At 44.7% G+C, this 22,321-nt stretch overlaps 1 pseudogene; it reads left to right on the top strand.

The window, feature by feature from the left end:
- The first annotated feature begins 1,311 nt into the window (after nt 1-1,311).
- LOC133364826 (patched domain-containing protein 3-like) lies at nt 1,312-16,941 on the top strand (annotated as a pseudogene).
- The last annotated feature ends 5,380 nt before the right edge of the window (nt 16,942-22,321 follow it).

Raw genomic sequence — 22,321 nt, 5'->3', positions numbered from 1 at the left:
ATAGCTGGGAAAAGTTATCAAAAGGCATTGATGATGCACTCAGATGCTGTTGGACTTCAACTCCCATCATCTCTGGCTATTGCCCGTACTGGCTGGGCTGATGGGAGTTGTACTTCAACAATATCTGTAGGCCACCACTTGGCTACCACCTGCACAAGAAAATGTTTTTGATGGCTGGCAACAGGATCGTTGGGGTTTGCCCTATTTTCTTAGCATTTTATTCAGAGAATGCTCCACCTCAAGACATGGAAAGCAGGCCAACTGGTGACATTTCTATACATTGGGGTCAACAAGCATTTTAAGGTGTGGAAGGCGCAACCCTCCACAACCAAGCTGCCCAGGAGCAGACAGGCCACCCATGGTTATACTACCATTACCAAGCTCAGAAAATAAGTTATATATACCCTCTGAATACTGCTTACCATGAAACCCCATTCATAGGGTAGCCATAAGTCAGGATCGACTTGAAGGCAGTCCATTTCCTTTTCCATATATGGAATGTATAAAGGGTCGTCAGGTTCACAGAGCAAGTCTAGACATGTTTACTTTGAAGTAAGTCCTATGATGTTCAGTAGGGCTTACTGCCAGGTAAGTATGCATAGGATTGCAGTATTCACCTTTTACTAGCACTTGCCAAGTATATTACATATCTATACCTTCAAACACAGCCTCTAGATGGGGGGGGCAGAGAACCTATGACTCTCTGATGTTGGGACTCCCAACCAGTAGTGTAGTGACAAATTCAGAAGTGCAGAGTCCCTTCATAATAGTTATGCCACACCCCCTCATAGCCATATCCCGTCACTCTCCATTCTCATCTCCACACTCCTTTCCCCTTCCCATATGCAGCTTCTCCCAGAACAACAGATGTCCCTAGGAGCCAATCAGTATACAAGGGGAGTGTGTAAGCTGCTGAAAAGAGCCTTCTCCATGGCTGGCTCACTTCCTTTCATTCTGATGGCTCCAATCAGTAGGAAAGTACAAGGAACCATGTAAGAGCCTTCTCTGTGCTTAACATGCTGGTTGGCTCATAGGACACTGGAGAGGTAGGGACCCCACTAGGGTTGCCAGGTTTAATCCCTGAGACTGATCCTGTATCTTTAGGAGAAAAGAAAGTCAGCCAACTGCAGGTGTTCTTGCAACCCTGTAATAGGAAAAACCACCAGGTGGAATTCTCCCTCCCCACTGCACAACTTTTAAAGATACAAAAAAGACCTATTGGAGACTTCTGTATCTTTAAAAGTTGTGCAGGGGGGAGGAAGAATTCCACCTGGTGTTTTTTCCCATTACAGGGTTGGAAGAACACCTGCACTTGGCTGACTTTCTTTTCACCTAAAGATACAGTATCAGTCTCAGGCCCTGAACCTGGCAACCCTAACCCCACTCCCAAAAAAGCAATGAGTCTAAGATCCCTGAGACCCTGGCCTGCTACACCCCTGCTCCCAACTCCCATCTGCCCCAGCCTGTATTGCGAATCATGCGTTTGGAGTCTGGCAACGGAGAGCCACAGGTCTTCGCTTTCACAGGGAAAGCAGCAACGACACTGAAGCCTTCAATGATTACAGGAATTTCTTCAGCACCGCCTCGTTTTCTCGGAACTGAGGCAGCCGAGTGGGCGTTTCCCAAACAACGAAAGCGAACCTCTACAGCCGTCATTTTCTCCCTTTTTTTATCCGCTTAGTTCGTTTTTCGTGGTATCTTTTGAAAACGATGGCAATGGTTCAGCTTACAGCGCCAGTGTTGAAAGGACCAAGCACGCCTGCTGCCTCTGCCGGAAAGGCAAGAGAAAACGATCACGACGCAGGGCGGCCCTATCCGTTCTTATCCGAAAGTCAGTACGCTAAGTTCAATTAGATATACAAGTATTAAGTGTGGATAAAACTGAGCTGCGGTTCTTTTTTGCCGCGAACCAATTATCTGAGGAGAAAGCTCAAAGGAAAAAAGGCAATGCCAGCCCGCGGCTGCCACACCGACTGCGTGGAGCGGCCCCTGTCGCGCGCGCTCCGGGCCCTCGGCGCCTTAGTGGGCGCCCACCCGTGGCCCTTCCTGCTGCTGCCCTTGGTGCTCTCAGGCGTGTTGGGCGCCGGCTTCATGTTCCTCACCAGCCTCGAGGGCCGGTTCACGCCTGTCGGGGGCCCCTCCAAGAGCGAGCTGCGCTTCGTTCGAGAGCACTTTCCGACGGACGACGCCGAGCGCTTCTCGGCGGAGAGGCTGAGCACCGAAGGCGCCTTCGCCTCCTTCATAGCTGTGGCCGCCGGAGAGAGAGAGACTCTCTGCTCATTCGGGAGGCCTTCGCCGAGCTGCTGGCGCTAGACGCGGCGGTGCGGGACCTCAACCGCACCGGCCTCAATGCCACCAGACTCTCCTTCGCCGAACTCTGCGCGCGTAGCAGCCCCGGCGGCGCCTGCAGCAGCCCCAACTCGCTCCTCAGCGCCGTGCAAGGCGACCCGGCAAGGGTAGAGGCGCTGCTGCCCGCCCTCACTTTCCCGCTCTTCCAGGGCCGTATTTTCCTGGGCTTCTTTCTTGGGGGCGTCACGTTGGGCCCCGGAGTCGGACCGGCGCGCCCCGTCCGGGCAGCCAAAGCGCTGCGCCTCATCTATTATTTGCAGGAAGATGAAGCTTCGCGGCGAGAGGCCAGCGCGCTCTGGCTGCAGACTTTCCTGGAGCGCATCCCGGGCGTGCTGGACTCCTTGAACCTCCGGGTAAGTGGCTTCTCTCTTGGACCCGATTCACACCGTTAGGGAAACTTGACGGGTATACGTCTTTGTGTACATGGCGTTGCAGGTAAGCTTCTCTTTTGTCTCATCCACGCGTACATACTGTGGGGACATGATTGGTTCTCAGTAGTGCATACAGTTAGGCTGCAATCCAGTACATACTTACCTAGGAGTTAGAACCCTTTAAACCCAGTGGATCTTACTTTTTAGTAGACACGTATTGGATTGCAGCCTTAGTGTGCTTTAGTCCACATAAAACTGATATGGTTTTCTCACATTACAGGATAAGGTACAGGTAGTCGTGGCAACAGAAGTCTTTCCTCACCAAGGCCTTTAGATTTTAATGACAGCAGTTGGCTTTCAGAATTGACTTTGGCTCTACAACAGGGATGGGGAATCTGTGGCTTTCCAGCTGTTGTGGGACTAACAGCTCTCTTCATCCCTGACAATTGGCCACACTGTCTGGGGTTGATGGAATCCCTCTCCTTTTTTAACCTTATCTTCCTTTTACTTTTTTTTTTAATTGTTCTAAAATTAAGTGGCTTGAATACTGTGGTAAATAACTGTTCAGTGCAAGGCTACTATTAAGTTTCTTTGTATCTAAGGAAAGCAAGGAAACTGCTGTGTACATAATTTATTTCATTTGAGTGAATTTGTTGAAGGTTTTTTTTTTAATTAGCATGTAACTCCCTTTCACCATGTTAAACAGAACTTATTGTTTTGATCTACTTGCTACTTACAGCTTGGGACCAGGATACCTGAAATACGGTCTTATTCCTTATATACCCATTCAATCACTGCGCTGTGCAGGTGAGGGCCTCCTGCAGATACCATCTTATCAGGAGGTCCATTCCACACAACAGGGGAAACGGACCTTTAGTGTAGTGGCACCTACCCTTTGGAATTCCCTCCCCTTGAATTATTAGACAGGCACCATCTCTGTTATCTTTTCTGCACCTACTGAAGCCCTTCCTCTTCCAACAAGCCTTTTAAGTAGAGACCTTATCTCAGTCTGCATCTGTGTTGGAATTGCTTTTTAATATATTTTTAAATCTTCTTTTTTTAAATGTTTTAAAGCTTTAAAAATTTTTTTTAATGTTTTGTTTTAATTTTTTTAATGGTTGTTGTGTTTTAATATATTTTGAAGTCATTTTTTATGATGTTTTAAAGTGTTTTTAATGCTTTTGTTTGCTGCCCTGGGCTCCTACTGGGAGAAAGGGTGGGATATAAATCAAATAAATAAATAAACTTCTTTTCTATTATTCTACCAAACATCAATGCCTGACATTTTATTGAAAGGCTGTCTTTGTTTTAAAGTTCATTATTCTGCCTCCTTTAACAATAATATTATTATAAATATCAGATAAGGCAGAATACATTCAAACAAAATAAGGAAGATGTTTTGTATCTTTCAATAAAATGAGATGCTTTCTCTCCAAAGAAAACCCCAAACACCTATGTAGCCCAATTAGAGTTGCCAGGTTCAGGGCCTGAGACTGATCCTGTATCTTTAGGAGAAGAGGTAGTCAGCCAAGTGCAGGTGTTCTTGCAACCCTGTAATGGGAAAAACCACAAGGCGGAATTCTCCCTTCCCCCTGCACAGTTTTTAAAGATACAGAAGAACTCTTGGAGGCTGCAACCAACATATTAGGCTCCTGTCAGGAAGTAGTTTTACCAGCAGACCTACCAGGAAGTCGAGCTGCTTTTGCTGCCCTTCTCCACGCTAAATTAAATAGCTTGGGAGGAGAAAGAGGAAATGTTCAGTTCCCCCCATTGCTTCTTTCTGCATTTTGTCTGATTGATGAAGCTTTCAACTGAGAAGCAGGAAGGATAACAAGCTGAAAGTATATTCACTTCCCTAAAGGTTGCTAGTTGCTATACAAACAACCCTACTCTAGACCAGTTCTCAAATTAAAGACCCTCAGTTGGTAAACACAATAACATAAACACAAGGCCAAAGCATCCTTCCCTACAGTAACCAACCACATGGTTATGGGAAACCCACAAGCAGGACATATGACAATAGACATCTCTTGCTGCTGGTCCTCAGCAACTAGTACTCTGATAAATTAAGAGACATGCTGCCTCTGAAGCTGGAGGCAAAATAACTTGTAGCCTTATCTTCTATAAATGTGTAATCCCCTTTCAAAAGCATCCAAACTAGTAGCTGCCTCCACATTCCATTTATTAACTATATACTCTATAAAAGAGATGCAAGGATGACAGATTCATTCATGGAGGAACCGTATGATGAAGAACCAGACATTTTAGAATGTGAGGTGAAAGCTGCTCTTAAAATACTTGGAAGAAACAAATCACCAGGAACAGATGGCATACCAATAGAATTACTACAAGCTACTGAGACTGTATCTGTCCTAGAAATGTAACATTTCAGGAAATTTTGAAGCCATGGGAAAAAACATTTTTTCTGGTTTTTTTCAGAAAAAAATGGAAATTTTCAGAAGAATTGAAAAAATGCAATTTTTACAGATTGAAAGTCACTTTGTTATTTCAGGAACATAAAATGTAAACATTTACAAGTTGGTATGGCATAAAATTATCACATTTGGTATATTAAAATAAATTTTATTCAAACAATTACTACAAAATGAATTTACTTGTTAAAATTTTTACCTTTTTTATAACAAATGGATCTACAACAACCTGAACTGTGAGGAACCTCTTTTGTCTTGTCAGTTTATGAGGAGCAGGCAAAAAACAATTAAAAAAAAACAGAAAAACCATCAACATTAATAGCAAAGAAAATTATTTATGTCTCCGCTAGTCCTTCACAGTGTCAAGCAGACATAAAGCATCAATTCCCATAAAAAGAACTGAGAAAAATGGAGGAACCAAGATTCAGTGAAACATCTCATTCATCATGCTAAAATAAAACATTCCATAATCCATTTCCCCCCAATTTTTCAATTTTTTTGGAAAAAAACAAAAAAGGTTTGGGAAAAAAATGTTTTTTTCCAAATGTTTCCAGGCTTTTTCCAGGCCTTCACATCTCTAATTTGTCCAAATTTTGACAAAAAATTGTCAACAAATATGGAAAAGAAAACAACAAGAAAACAATGGCCCACAGACTGGAAGCGTGTAGTATACATCCCAATTTCTCCTGCTGGGAGGAAGGGTGGGATATAAATCAAATAATAAATACATAAATTCCAAAGAAAGGGGATCCAGGGAATGCAGTGATTATCAAATTATTGCCCTCATATCCCATGCAAGTAAAGTAATGCTCAAGATTCTACAACAAAGGCTCTTACCATATATGGAGCGAGAAGTGCCAGATGTTGAAGCTGGATTTACAAAGTGAAGAGGTACTTTGCAAATATACAGTGGATAATGGAATGGACCAAAGAATTTCAGGAAGAAATCAACCTGTGCTTTATAGATTACCACAAAGCCTTTGACTGTGTAAATCATGAAAAACTATGGAATACTTTAAAAGATATGGGAGTGCCACAGCATCTGATTGTCCTGATGTGCAACCTATACTCTGGACAAGAGGCTACTGTAAAGACAGAATATGGAGAAACTGATTGGTTCCCCATCGGAAAGGGTGTGAGACAAGGGTGTATTTTATCACCCTATTTGTTTAATCTACATGCAGAACATATCATCAGGGCTGGCTCCAGGAATGCCGGGGCCCTTGGGCATCAGCTTGCACTGGGCCCCGGCGTGTGTGCGCATTCGCGCTCACGCAGCCCACCCCACCTACCTGTCTCCTGTCTTTTACTATTGCCATTAACCAAGATGGCGGCCGCGGTTTCCCTAAGGGAATGAAGCCTCCGCCACCATCTTTGTTGATGGCACGCATGCATGCTATGCACGCGCATCTCTGCCATCAACTAAGATGGCGGCAGGGGCTTCAGTACCCTAGGGAAACCACGGCTGCCATCTTTGTTAAGGGCAATGGGAAAAGACAGCAGACAGGTAAGTGGGGGGATGTGGGGGGGCTGCGGATCACAGAAGGGGAGCGGAGGGATGGCTGAGGGGGCCCCTGTAGCTCCAGGGGCCGTCGGGCCAGTGCCCAACCTGGCCGCCCTTTAGAACCGGCCCTGCATATCATACAGAAAGCGGGATTGGACCAAGGTGAAGGAGGTGTGAAATCTGGAGGGAGAAATATCAATAATTTAAGATATGCAGATGATACCATACTACCAGGAGAAACCAGTAATGATTTGAAACAAATGCTGATGAAAGTTAATAAGGAAAGCACAAAGCAGGACTACAGCTGAACGTCAAGAAGACTAAAGTAATGACAACAGAAGATTTATGGAACTTTAAAGGTGACAATGAGGACATTGAACTTGTCATGGATTATCAATACCTTGGCACAGTCATTAACCAAAATAGAGAAAATAGTCAAGAAATCAGAAGAAGGCTAGGACTGGGGAGGGCAGCTATGAGAGAACTAGAAAAGGTCCTCAAATGCAAAGGTGTATCATTGAATACTAAAGTCAGGATCATTCAGACCATGGTATTCCCGATCTCTATGTATGGATGTGAAAGTTGGACAGTGAAAAAAGCGGATAAGAGAAAATCAACTCATTTGAAATGTGGTGATGGAGGAGAGCTTTGTGCATACTATGGACTGCGAAAAAGTCAAATAATTGGGTGTTAGAACAAATTAAACCAGGACTATCGCTAGAAGCTAAAATGATGAAACTGAGCTTATCATACTTTGGACACATAATGCAAAGACATGATTCACTAGAAAAGACAATAATGCTGGGAAAAACAGAAGGAAATAGAAAAAGAGGAAGGCCAAAGAAGAGATGGATTGATTCCATAAAAGAAGCCACAGACCTAAACTTACAAGATGAGAAGTCGTAATCAACTTGAAGGCATATAACAACTATATGCTGTGTGAGGATTAGTAAAGGTTCTCAGCAGAAGCTTTCAACCAGTCACAGAGTCCCACATGGAATGGGATGCTTGAAATTGCAATATTCTACAGGTCTAGTTTAAGAAAGGCTACAACCTTCTTACCAGACAGATATGTATACTGTTGTAAGTCCATGTTGATGGAGACACTTTTTTTAGTGCCAGCGAAAGGTCCACTGTCCTAGTTAATCCAGTCAGCCCTGTGGCCTCCTATGTCCTTGTCTTGGGAATCATGGTTGGAGATTCCTCCAGGAACCAGGAAGCAATAAAGTTACAAGTTTCTTTGTTGGTTGTGGGATGGGGGAGGGGCTTAGAAGCAAAGAACAGGCAAACAATAATGAGACAACAGAGAGCTCACAATATCAAAGACAGAAATGGCTTCAAATGGTATTGAACTTTTGACATAATGTACAGGAGCTGAGCACCTCAGCTAAATTATGCAGAGTGTGGAAGTGAGTCCTGCAGGAAATAGAAGAGAAGTGCACAATGGTCCTGCTCTGTGATTTCCACATATTCAGACAACTACTCAGCACCTGAGACCTCTAAAGGGGGCGGGGGTTGATTTTATTGGCAAATGGTTTTGACTTTCATGTTACAGTTTCAAAAAGTGATCCAAATGGGATTTTCGTGTATTTAAAGGGGACGTTGTATGAAGAAAGGTTTCACTATATGTGTCACATGGCCCTGATTCAGCTGAATTTATGATTTTAAGGAAGTTTAGTTTTTATTAGAAAGTGACAAACATGAATTGTGACCTGGAGAAGGACGGATGGGGAGGAAGAAATAAAACCAATGAGCTAGGGTGAGTTAGATGTTTCCCCAGCCTTGGGTCCCCTGATGTTTGTGGCCTACAGTTCCCATTTCTAACCATTGGCCATGCTGGCTGGGGTTGATGGGAGTTGTAGTCCAACAGCATCTAGGGACCCAAAGGTTGGGAAAGGCAGCAGATTGATGCTTTGCATATTTTAATCCAGCTGTAAAGATTTGGCAATTACCTCCTAATGTAGAAAGGGTGGGGGAGGAATAAGGAGTTAACAAAAATGTAATGCAAAGCTCAAAATCCAGGAGGGTTTAGCAAACCACATCTTAGGTGGTACCACGATGCCTACCAGTTTAATCAGTTAATAAATATAATTCATAATAGTCCAGAGGGGGAAAAATGGAAAAAGCATTTCTGGTTGGTTTTTGATCATTTCTGATCACTTTTATTGCAAAGATGAAGCCAATACAATGATTGGAGTGAATTGGATTTTCCTTGTTAATGTGTTCTCGGCAAACCCAAGTCCCAATTCCACAAGTAAGTGCACAGGGAAGTTAGAGTGTAAATGGAGTCATTCCACTGGAGAGTTTGACCCTCATGAAAGAACCAGCCTATTTTTGCAAATAAACAACTGGAAACATTTTAGTTATCTCTGTGCTGGACACTTCAACAAAGAAAGGACAAAAGGCCTCTCTAGCCCTGGACAGTAGTGCAATGGTCAAAAGAATTCAGACAAAGAAGCTGAGTTCTTTCTCTTTTAAAAACGTTTCTCTCTGTTCAGGGGCGTCACTACCAGGGTGCGGAGGGTGCGGACCGCACTCGGGTGACACCCTGAGGGGGGTGACACCCAGAGCCGCCCCGCGCCGTTGCCTGGCAAAGGAGCCGAGAAGCGCTCCGGGTCGGCGCAGCCAACTCCTCCTCGGAGGCGGGCGGGCGAGACTGAAAGCAGGCACCCGCTCGCTGGTGGTGAAGCCAGGACGGGCTTTCCACCACCAGCTTGGAGCGCATGGTGAGTGCGCGTGCACGCACGCAAAAACAGCCACCCTGTCCATGCACCTGGGAGGGCGCACGCCGGAGGTCCGCACCCCCCCGCACTCCCGCTAGTGACGCCACTGTCTCTGTTAGAACAGTTTAAGAAAAACTGGACAAAGATGGTTTGCCATACATCAAACATTTAGCAGGTTCTAACATTAAGTTTTAATATTGCTTTAAGAAAAGTAGGATATGATCATCATTCCCTGGAACAGTGAGCACAGGTGCTAAGGTCTGTCTGTGATATAGCTAAAATGAGGTCACTGGCAAACAAGAGGCAGATGTCAGCATGCTTAGTGGAATGCCAAGGTATATATAAGTGCAAAAAACCCTGTAAGAAATAAGAAGGGAGCAATACTTCCTGCTCCCCAGCCAAACATGTTAAGAAGGACTGAGCATGCTTAGTGGCCTTGGATTCAATGGGTTTTTTTGCAGGAATGGAATGGAATTGAGTATCCTGAAAGAGAGTATGGATGGCTTGCTTAACAGGGACACTCTACGCTGCAAAATTTGTTGCAGGTCCCATTTGTATCCTACTAACAGCACCTTGTCTTTAAACCTTAGTGAGCTTTTAGTTATGTGTAAAGAGGGGGGAAATTAACATGTGATCATCTTTTTTTTCTCCCCTGTGCCAGGTGGCCTATTTTACCTCACTGTCCAGACAGGAAGAGCTTGAAAAAAATGCCAAGGAAGTGGTTCCTTTGTTTTCCATCACTTATACCTTAACAATATTCTTTTCAATTATGTCATGCTCAAGGTAATTGCTGGAAAAAGGAAAATATTTTTTTTATGTTACGATAGTGGGTTCCCCCCCCCCATAATTACTTAAATTTGTAAGAAAAAGTCCACAAGTGAGGGAGGTATTCCGTGTTAGCCCTACTCAAAGTAGACCCATTGAAGTTAATAGACTTCCCCAGTTGACACTGGGGAAAGTGAGGTGGAAAGTCAGTTAAAAAATGTCAGAAAAGTTCTTAAATTGATAATAATAGTACAAGTTGTACACAACTTTTACAGTGTGCATAAAAACCATCATCTCTTTGGGAAGATCAGTAAAAGAGAGCTGCAAGAGAAAATGCATCCAGGTAGTAAATAGAGAATGAACTCTTAGGCGCAACAAGATTAGTACTTCTTAGAATAGCCATCCCCTTCCTGGTTCTGTCTAGAAGTTTTGGGCTCCATTTCCCATCAGCCCCAGGCAGCATGGCCGGTAGTCTGGGATTATGAGAGTTGTAGTCCAAAACATCTGGAAAGCATCAAGGCTGTTGGCACACTAGTCACCTACAGCAAAGCGTTTCCCCTGGCCACACCTGGAGGGGCAATGGATTGATCTGCCAATCAGTTGTGAAATCTATTTGAATCTGAATTTAAAAAAAAACAAACACACACTTGAGCTGATCCGACCAGGTTTTAGTGTAAAAAGAGATGGGGTCTGACTAACATTATGTTCCCTCATTTTTAGAAGAGAAAGGTGGTGACGCACTAGAACCAGCAGAACAATGAATGAGTTTCTACCCTAAATCTTATCATTCCTGATCATTGACCGTGTTGTCTGGGGCTGATAGAAGTTGGAGCCCAAAACATCTGGAGGGCATCAGACTGGGTGAGGGAAAGCTGTTTTACAGCAAAGGCTCCAATAAGGAACATATATGTTTATTCATATATCCTGCCTTTTGGCCTCTCATAAGCCCCCCCCCCAAGACAGCTCCGGGGAAAACACAACAAAGCCAGGTATATTTAAGATCACAAAGAGGAGAGGGGCACTAAATGAAAGCCAAGGCACAGCAGATTTTTTTGAAGGAAAGAAAACCAATGTTTGGGCAGTGGCACATCAAAACACCAACACAGAGAGGGCCAGTCAGGCATTCTCTCATAGGGTGTTCTGTAACCAGGACACCTCACCTGAAAACGTCTGATGGAAGCAAAGCAGAGTATCTAGGGATGATTGCAGAGGGCAGATAAGCTCATGTGGGATAATCCGTTTTGTCAGATATCCTGGTCCCAAACACTTTTAAAGACTTTATAGGTAATAACAAGTACTTTGAATTGTGCTCAGAGATATATGATCCAAAAAGCATGCCTAGGCAACTCTGGCTGATGCATATTGCACCAGCTGAAGTTTCCAAACACTTTTCAGAGGCATCCTCACATAGAAGGATATCCAATTCATACTTGCAGTAGAAATCAATAGACTTAAGTAACTTATGTCCATTAATTTCAGTGGGTCTACTCTAAGCATGAATTAATTGAATGTTATGTTTGGAATATGTTGCAGGAACACATTCTAGACAGAACCAAGGCATGGGTGACTGCAACCAGATCTGTCACATATAGAAGGAGCAAAAGACAGATATAAAGAAGCAAGTACAAAAACTTGTTTATTTATTTATAAATATATTTGTATACCACTATTTGATTTTAAAACATCAAAGTGGTTTACAACAAGTAAAAAATTACAGTAAAACCTTGAAAAATACCGTAAAAACAAAAGTTAACTATTGCAAAAATATATCTTCTTAATTGCCTGCATAAGCCTGGTGGAACAGAAAGATTTTCATCAGGTGAGAAAACTTAAAGTGAGAAGTGAGGGGAAGCCACTGAAGACAGGGGTACAAAAGAGTAACACAGTCAGAAACTCAGGAGCATAGTAATGGAGGAAGTTGCCATTGATCTGTCTAGTTCATTGTTGTCTACACTGACTGGCAGTGGCTGTCCAGGGTTTCAGACAGGCAATTCTCCAGCTCTACCTGGTGCTGCTGAGGATTGTACTGAGGATTGACTCACCCTGCTTCTGTGGGACCGGCTGGTGCTGGGGAAAGCTTACTCTTATTCTGCCACCAGATAAGCTGATCAGAAGCTCAACTGAAGGCATTGGACTTGCAAGTATAGAAGGAAAGAGAGAGAACCCACAGCTTTGTTGGGGGCAGCTTGAGACATTTCTGCCACTCCAGGCGCCTGCTCCACAATGCCTGAGAAGAGGCCTCATGGGGTCACTGAGGGTGCGGGAGGGCAGGATGTTTGGATGGGCCCCAGTCTGGCCGGCCCTGAGCTCTGTATATTCTTATTTATTATTATTATTATTACTGCTTTTGTTTTTGTTTTGTTTTGTTCTTTGATAACTGATATGATGAGATAAATATCTTATTTTATATTTATTCAATATATTGTATTTTCACTGGAAGTTGTAATAGCTTTTTTAATAATGTTATTTGTTATTTAATTTTTGTAAATTGTATTGTTTTTATTGATGTATTTCTATATTTGTGTTTGTTGTAAGCCGCCTTGAGGGCCTTTTGGCTAAAAGATGGGGTAGAAATAATAATAATAATAATAATAATAATAATAATAATAATAATTATTATTATTATTATTTTAAAAATGTACCTGGAATCTTTTGCATGCACATGTGTTCTACCACTGGGCCACAACCCTTCCCCCAAAATGCAAGTGGAATATATCAAATGAATAGTGTTTGTGACAGTGGCTTAAGAGTAGGAGGAGGAAGACCAACAAGGAGGATGTTACAGTAGTCAATATGGGAAATAATAAGAGCGTGAGCTATTATGCTGGTAGCGTCTAGAGAGAAAGGAGAGGTTGTTAGATACATTAATCAACACAAAACAACAAGATTTGACAAGAGTCTGGATATAAGGAGAAAAAGAAGGTTGAAAAAGAACTCCTGGGGTTCTGAACTTGAGAAGAACAACTGCATCATGAAGAACAAGAGATGATGGTAATGTTGGAAAGGGCTGAGAAATAGGAGGAGAAACCAAAAGCTCATTTTTTAGCAAAGTTACATTTGAGCAAATTATGCAGAGTGTGGAGAAAGTGTACAGAAAGTATTCTCCACCACTTAGAAATACTAGAATCTGTGGTCATCCATCAAACTGAATGCTGGAGGATTCAGGATAGACCATGGGAAGTACTTCTTCACATAGCATGCAATTCAGTCCCTCAAGATGTAGGGATGGCACCAACTTGAATGGATTTAAAAGAGGGTTAGACAATTTTAATGGAGAAAAGGCTTTCAGTGGCTACAAGTCATGACAGCTGCATACTACTTCACTGTTCTGATTCTGCAGATGGTATATAGCCATCATGACTTATATATTTCCCTTCTCATGTGGAATATACTATATAGGAACTGATATGTTACATTTTTGCCATTCTTCAGGGGTTGGGGTTGATGACATGCTCATCCTGGTGCCTTGCTGGCAACAGACTAAAGTGAAGGACAGTGTCAGAGATCGGATGGCTGACACCTACGCAGAGGCCGCTGTGTCTATTACCATCACAACTCTTACTGATGTTTTAGCCTTCTACATTGGCATTGCAACCTCATTCCAGTCAGTTCAGTCATTTTGTATCTACACAGGAACAGCCTTTGTGTTCTGCTACTTATATAATCTGACATTTTGGGGAGCTGTTCTTGCTCTGAATGGTCAAAGAGAGGAAAGCAACAGACATTGGCTTACATTCATGAAAGTATCAAACTCAACTTTTTCATGGGTGTGCATATAGCATGTGCTGTGTAGGAGGGTCTTTTGATGAGTTCACTGGAGCAGAGATTGAACATCCCATGAATGGATTCTTTAAAAAGCATTATGGCCCCTTCCTTATGTGCACTTGGGCCAAGGTATTTGTGGTAATCCTGTATCTAGTGTATCTGGGTAGTAGCATTTATGGGTGCACTCAAGTTAAAGAGGGCATAAATCTTCGAAACTTAGCAAGTGATAATTCTTATGTCATTCAGTATTATGATTGGGAAGATGAATATTTTTCTATGGTCCAAGGGTTATGGTGGTTGTTACTGAAAGCATAGATTATTGGAATTCTTCAGTCTGTGGAGATTTTGAGAATTGCATGGAGTCATTGGAAACTCATCCTATGTGGACAAGACGTTCTCAGAGTCATGGCTGAGAATTTATGAAACTGTTGCTAAGCATATGCCTTTAACCGTAGATGACTGTAGTTTTTTCATTGGCAATTTATCTACCCTGTTTAGAGTTAATCCAGCCTCTAAGTGGGATGTTAATGTCAGTGTTACTGATATATCAGCTTCACGTTTTTTTGTTCAAACAGTCAATGTTACTACTACAGTGGATGAGAGAAATCTTTTAAATCAACTGAGATACCTTGCTGAGGATTGCAAGATACCAATAATGGTTTATCATCCAGCTTTTATATACTTTGATCAATATATTGTGATTGCTCAGAACACAATTCAAAATATTGTGATTGCTGCTGGAGCCATGTTACTCATTTCCTTGCTGCTCATTCCCAATCCTCTTTGTTCTTTGTGGGTAACTTTTGCTATTGCATCTGTTATCGTCGGTGTGGCTGGTTTCATGGCCTACTGGAATGTCAATTTTGACTCCATATCCATGATCAACCTTGTTATTTGTATAGGGTTTTCAGTAGACTTCTCTGCTCATATTTCTTATGCCTTTGCTGCCAGTGAGAAACCCAAAGCAAATGACAGGGCGGTGGATGCTCTCTCCCACCTTGGTTACCCTGTTGTACAGGGAGCTGTTTCCACCATTTTAGGAGTGATTGTGCTTTCCATGGCATCCTCTTACATCTTCAGAACCTTTTTTAAGATAATGTTTCTGGTGATCTTGTTTGGGGCTGCTCATGGTCTCATTTTTATTCCTGTGTTCTTAACATTCTTTTGGTTTTGTGGTAAATTGCCAAGTAGACAGTATCAAATCAGTGTCCAGAGCTCCAAAGTTGAAGGAGATCCTTTCTCAGATAGAGATATTATGAAACTGCCTAATGTGAGTATGGAAAAGTGAATTACAGTAAGAGCAGTTTGACAGTCAATTAACCAGAATGCTGGTGGGCTCTTCTTTGCAGGAGAGCTTCAAGCAGAGGCTAGGCGGCCATCTGGTGGGGATGCTCTAAGCCTTGAATAGTCTATGTTGATCAAGGGGTTGGACTGGATGGTCTTCAAGTCTGTCACCAACTCTGTAATTCTACTATTGGCTTCAGCAGCTGCTGCAAGCATAAAACAAAGCATAATTACCTCTGCAACTAAATGTGGATGCTGACATACTGAAAAGTTACTGCTATGGTACAAGGAAATGCACTGCTACAAATATTCAGACCAGGGGTGGGGAACTGAATCTAACTGGCAGGCCAGATTGTTATCTTGTGGGCAGGGCTGTCAATCACCTGATCTCACAATTATGCCAGGTAATCTTTTTCCCCTGCATGGGTCTTGTAGAGTGCTTTGCAAGGCCTGATGATCAGCTGACCATTGTGTCTTGCAAAGCCCTGTGCACAGCACTTTACTTAGGGTGTTGCAGGCACTGTCAATCAGCTGCAAACCACCTTTCGGCTGAGCAAGGTTTATATCTCTCCCACCCCTGGTACTATATATGATGTCAGGTGTAGGGCCAGTGGGCATGGCTTGGATGAAATGGCCTTGTGGACCAAATGAGGAGGCCTGGTTGCACCTACATAGGCTCATAGGATAGAGGTTCCCCAACTCTGTTGTAGACTACTGATTTCCATTTGGTTCAGTCCCACAATTAGGTGCATGGTCTTCTTTGAGATCCACCTCCTTTTGTTATAAATATATAATAGTCCTTATTTCTGACGTTCCTTGGTCTTAAAGGTGCATTGCTACACACTTGTTTGGGAATAGCTCAGTGGGACTTAGTTGTAAGTCAACGTTCTTAGGGTCGGTTTACAATGCTGTTGGGATATAATGGAATAAACTTTGAGAATGTTCCGCCTGCTTGCTAAAGGTCTGTTCTCATGTAACTACTTGTCACCAAAGGTGCCTTTAGAGCAGCATTTCCCATCCTGGTGCCCTTCAGATGTTGATCTACCACACTGATCATTGGCCATCAAGGCAGAGGCTGATGGGAATTGTAGCACAAAACATCTGGAGGGTACAAGGTTGGAGATGTCTGCTTCACAGTAAGGAATACATAATCTGTGCCATCTTTTAAAGAAATTATGTGCCAGGACTCAAACCTGCCTGGAAATGGCACCCATTGAAATGGCCTTCTCACACCAGATATGTGGGGACCTACTGGGGAAGAATATATTCCATCCTCTGTTAAGCCAAAAATGCTGTCATGTTAGCACCCAAAACGATACAATACAGCAAGCTTCTGTTACGTCACCTTTTCTGAGATTTTGGCATAGAGATAAAGAAGCAGTCTATTTCAAAACAAAAGCAACAGATTACAAAATTGATATTTATTTATGAAGGCAGCTATTCTGAATGGAGAATTTGCATTTAATCAAACTGAAGATCTTGAGCACTACTTGCTTAATGAAATAATAGAAGTATGATTATACCGTAAAGTTACTAAAATAAATATTTCATTTAAATAACTACAATTGCTAATAAATGTTGCTTTTCTTATACTGTACTTTTGTTAGCAAAACAGTTTAGGCAAAGACTAACTGAAAGAAAACAAACTTCTAATTATTAGGGAAGCCAGAGGCAATTTCATAGCTGTAACTTTTGTTAATGAATAGCTTTTATTTATATTTCCATTATTTTTGTAATACAGTTTACAACAAACACTTTGAGAAGCTTTTAATGTGTTTTGGTGTGTTCTGTGTATTTGATTTTTGGTTTTGTTTCTTGCAAAGTATGGGAAAAAATTACAGGACTATTGTCTGTCTCAGTTAACTAAGATATAGGCAACCAACTGATTTGGTTATAAAATCAGAAAGGGCTGCATGTTGACAAGCTGCAGTGGGTAAAGCCAACTTGTTAGACTAAATGTGCAAACTGCAACCTCCATACTATGGAGGGAAAAGTTTGATTATGATCTCCAAGCAACTTGCATCCACCTTTTAATAACAACCTTTATGGCTTGTTTGAAAAGGGCCTTTAGACATTTCCATTTCATTTCCTTTATAGTGTCTCACCCATTCCTGAATTCCTGCCTGTTGCACATGTACACTTTTTCAATGGTCCTTTGAACTGAGCCACTTGACATGATTTGGAGGTCTTGATTTTCACTGACAGCTGATTCAAACACCTCCTGATGGGCCTCTCTGTTTTATCACATCTGTAAAGAAATGGAACCAATTTCCTAGAGAGGTAGTGGGCTCTCCAACACTGGAGGCATTCAAGAGGCAGCTGGACAGCCATCTGTCAGGAATGCTTTGATTTGGATTCCTGCAATGAGCAGGGGGTTGGACTCGATGTTCTTGTAGGCACCTTCCAACTCTACTATTCTATGATTGCTGCCTATTGCTGAAATAATACACAAACACCATTCATTGGGTTAAATCATGGGCCACTTTATTAAACGGAATCAATTAGAATAATGAACCTGCAGAGGAGAAATCAAGTGCGGGAGCATTCTGATGATCCAGGCAAAGCCTGCTTGCAGCCATAGGGCAACCAAACCTTTGCCTGAGCCCGGGGCTGCCCTGTGCCAGACCCCAGCTCAGGCCACACCCTGAAGATGTGTAGGGGGTCCAACCCGTATCACCGCCCCCCAGAGCCCTGAAACTCCAAGCGGATGAGGCACGGTGGCCCCAAAAGCAGCCCGTGTTCTGCCCCCGGGCCGTTTAGCCCTGAGCTGCAGGCCCCCAGACCGCCAATCACCCCAAAGGTGCCTAAAGGTGTCACCTAGCTGCCCTTTCCCTTTTAACCTTTCCCCCGCACTTCCTTGACCAGTGACCATTAACATGTTAAGCCAAAACAGACCAATCAGCCTATTGACCCCAAAGGCACCCGTGCTAACCCTTGACCCTTCCCCCCAACCACAGTGTGGAGTAGGCAAAAGAAACCTGCCAGCAAAGCGAGGCAGGCAGGCCAAAAATTCCTAGTCGGCCCCGTAGCGACCAAATGAATCACACTGCAGCAGAGGGAGGGTTGGGCGGGCGCCGCCAAAATTCAAAGGAGGGCGGGAGGCTGGCAGAGCGGCCTTAAATGGCCTTCAGCAGCCCCGCCTCCTATTGTGTGTCACGCAGGCGCGCCAGCGCGCTGCGTGCACACACACATCCCCCACAATGGCGGCCTAGGCTTCGGCTGCGGCCGCAAACTCGCCCCTTAGCCCGGCAGGTACCGGGCGCGGAACGGGATTGCGGCCTATTGCCGAAATAAAACACAAACACCATTCATTGGGTTAAATCATGGGCCACTTTATTAAACGGAATCAATTAGAATAATGAACCTGCAGAGGGGAAATCAAGTGCGGGAGCATTCTGATGATCCAGGCAAAGCCTGCTTGCAGCCATAGGGCAACCAAACCCTTGCCTGAGCCGGGGGCTGCCCTGTACCAGACCCCAGCTCAGGCCACACCCTGAAGATGTGTAGGGGGTCCAACCCGCATCACCGCCCCCCAGAGCCCTGAAACTCCGAGCGGATGAGGCACGTTGGCCCCAAAGGCGGCCCGTGTTCTGCCCCCGGGCCGTATAGCCCTGAGCTGCAGCCCCCCAGACCGCCAATCACCCCCAAAGGTGCCTAAAGGTGTCACCTAGCTGCCCTTTCCCTTTTAACCTTTCCCCCGCACTTCCTTGCCACAAAAGGGGACAAGCCTCTGCTTAGTCTCCCTTTACCCCACACCCGATAAGAATCTTGTGCAGACCCCTCTGCAGGTCCGTCAAGAAGATGCCATCATTGCCTCACAACTGCATGTCCTCACATGCCTGCCACTGAGGGCCTTGCCCTCCATGTCTGACCACGGCAGACAACCAGAGGCTATCATGGCCTCAACCGCATGTCCTCACATGCCTGCCACTGAGGGCCTTGCCCTTGAGTAACCAAGGTCATTCCCACCCAGGGGAATGACCACCACCTGCGGGACGTTCTGCACTCAACCCTGCTGGAACAACATGGGTAGGAGACCATCCCAGTGCATACTCTGTCGACCCAGCCACCAATCCGTGGCCCACCATCAGAGGCCCAGCCGTGAACCAATGTGCATTTGCGGTCCCAAGGCCAGCCTATAAGATCATGCCATGGCTGCAGAGTAGACTGCGCATCTGCTCCATCCCCGTCCAGCAACCTGCCAAAAACAGAAACAATCATGAACAGTTGGGTCCTGGACCTTCAGACTCGGCCCAGGGGTGAATGCAGTCCAGGTGCCCCATAATTCCACCTTCCGACGGCATACACCTGCATATACCAAACCAATTGCCCAGGTAGGCAATTCCCCAGCCCCAATTCCATAGGACCATGTCCCCCGAAACCCCATGTGTCTGCTGCCAGGCTCTGCAACGCTAGACCAAAACTTTATGAGGAAAGATCCCTCCCCCTGAGTATCAGGCAACCGGGCCTGTAGCTACAGGCCAAAAAACACTGTGACACCCTCACGGGACAAGTGTCCAGTCCCGGGGCAGGATAAAATAATGGTGTGCCTCTTGTGCCCCTGGTCTGCCTGGAAACAAACTTCGGACAGCAGGATGGCTCGTAGGGAAGTCTGACCTGGACCCAAACGCTCCCGCCCTCCATCCGGAAGGCTCCAAAATTAAGTGTGAGGGCCGCTGCCCGCAACTGCTGGTCACAGGGCACCTCCCTGAACAACAATCCCTGGTGGGTCAGGTGAACACGGAGGATGAGGATAAGGGGTACGGTGGTGTGCATTGGCCAGCCGGCCAGCACATGACATATCCCAAGCCATCTGAATGGTCCCAAAGGCCCCCTGCCAGCCTACCTTGCAACACTCTGATGGACAGGCTTTACTCCTACCATCCATGATGAATTCCTGTGCGTGATTCATAGGAATAGGCCACACTTTGCATAGCCCCTGCCGGCCCCTAACTCCCAGAAATCCCCTCCTGCCCTCTGATAGCTGGTGAGCATGCTGGGGCAACAGATAGGCATATGGCCATATCTGACTCCCCTCCCCCATCTCCCAGTGTGTGGTATGGGACTAGCAGTTCTCCTCCCCAGAGTCGTTCCCTCCTCTAACTAAAAACACCATTGACACACTGTCGGAAAGGGGGGGGCACGCCTCAGGTTGGCGCATAAGGCAGCCAAAAAACAAAAACAAAACAAACCCTGAAGCTGTGGTAAGGCTGTGACATCCCTGTTATGGCACCATAAACCCCACCGTCGAAGGCCCCCAACACCTGAAGGGCAGAAAGCAAACACTTTCCCAGCCCCTGAAAACTCCAGGATCTTGATCTGCAACGGTTCAAGCCCTTTTCTCGGGCAGCCTGCAGCCCTGGGTCCAAGAGACAATCTTAATACCCTGGAAGGTGAACCCTAGGGCAGGATCCTCCATTTTCCCAGCTGCCAAAGGAAACCCCCAGTTCATAGCCACGCCATAAACGGTGCCATCAGGTGCTAACATGCACCCAAAGTCTGCCCTACTCGTGAACCGTAAATCATGAACATAGTGCCCCACTGCTTCTGAGCCCTCTCGTCTCCTGACTGTCCCTTCCAAGAAGGAGTTGAAGTGCTCCATACAAGAATACAGCAGCCCATAGGTAATGCTCTGCTGCATAGTTGACCTAAAAGGCAAAACTCAACATCCGGCAATGCAGGCAGATTAGCTGCCACACTTGCCCGTAAGGCACCTCTGCCACAGGCGCGCACCATATGGAATGCAATGTAGTGCACTGTGCATAGTCTATCTGGTATGAAGCCATTACTGACTGACCCCACTTGTATGATGGATGATGAATCAGGTAGACTCCGCCCACTGCCACATTGGGCCCTATGGGGGGGCATTGTGAGAGCAGAGGTAGGGGATGATGGGAAGGGGCCAATAACCCTGCCCAACTGTATGTCTTTATCAATCGTCCCCTGGACCAGTGCGTCTGTACCTAAGACTGATTTAAGATTGCCGGCCATAAGGGCAAGCCGGGGGCCACAGTATAGGATCCAGAAGAACTGCCTAATAAATAAAAAACCACATCATAAATTGAGTCTCCCCATAAACTGGGCAGTCTGCCAGCAAGGTCCATAGCACCTCGAGCTTAGCTGGAAAGGGACACTTTCCTTGAGCAGCCTCTGCTATCCTTCTGGCTTGTTGTTGTGACTTCAATTGCGGGTTCATATGCAGCAGTTATTAGATGGCATGGAGCTGAGCAATGTCATCCTCCAATGTCTGCAGATCAAACGACTCCCAAAAAGCACAGGAGTAGTGGCCTGCAAAAAGGTGGCCATCTCATCCACAGCCAGTTTGCAAACTAGCTAAAGAGAAGATGCAAGCAAATGTGCAGCCTGTACATGATTACTGAAAAGAATTCCACTATGTTTAAATAATTTACTCAGAGAAATATGACTTGGACCAATTCTATGCGTACTTACTTATGAGAAAATCCCACTGAGTGTATTGTTACTTCTTCCCATGGAAGGGTGCACATGATTGCACCCATACAGCAGAATCCTAAGTATGTTTACTCAGAATATCACAGGTTAAATGGGTCTCTGGACTGAGGTTTATAGGACTTAACTAATGGAAAGGTTTGTATATTCTTACCTGGGTTTTGAAGAACGAATTTGGGGAGGGGAAGCTTGACAGTGAAAAGAGGGGATGAGCTCCCTTTGCATTGGCGGGGTTGAGGTAGTTTTGGAGGTGAGGTTGCAGCACTAACTGGGATCCCTACTGGCTCCTGCAGCTTCCTTTCTGTCTCCAGCTGCCATCTGCCCTCCCCAAAAAGCCTCTGCTCTTCGTAATGTCATTGCATTGATCCAATCCAAATGGCCTCCAACTGATGGCCACCATATGTTTCTCCCCAAATGCTCTGGGATGAAACATCACCCCCATTATCTTTTAGAATATATCTCAGAATATTGCCACGTTATAACATAAGAACATAAGAAGAGCCTGCTGGATCAGGCCAGTGGCCCATCTAGTCCAGCATCCTGTTCTCACAGTGGCCAACCAGGCATCTTTCTAGGGTACAGGTAAATTTTGCCCCTCTCATCTTCAAGTTCTCCCTAATTGACTAACCCCTTCTCCAAATTTTCCTGATTTGCAAAGAC

This window comes from Rhineura floridana, chromosome 10 (assembly GCF_030035675.1).
Source record: "Rhineura floridana isolate rRhiFlo1 chromosome 10, rRhiFlo1.hap2, whole genome shotgun sequence".
Lineage (NCBI taxonomy): Eukaryota > Metazoa > Chordata > Lepidosauria > Squamata > Rhineuridae > Rhineura > Rhineura floridana.
The sequence above is the reverse complement of the archived record's forward strand: the minus strand, read 5'-3'. Positions and strand labels throughout refer to the sequence as shown.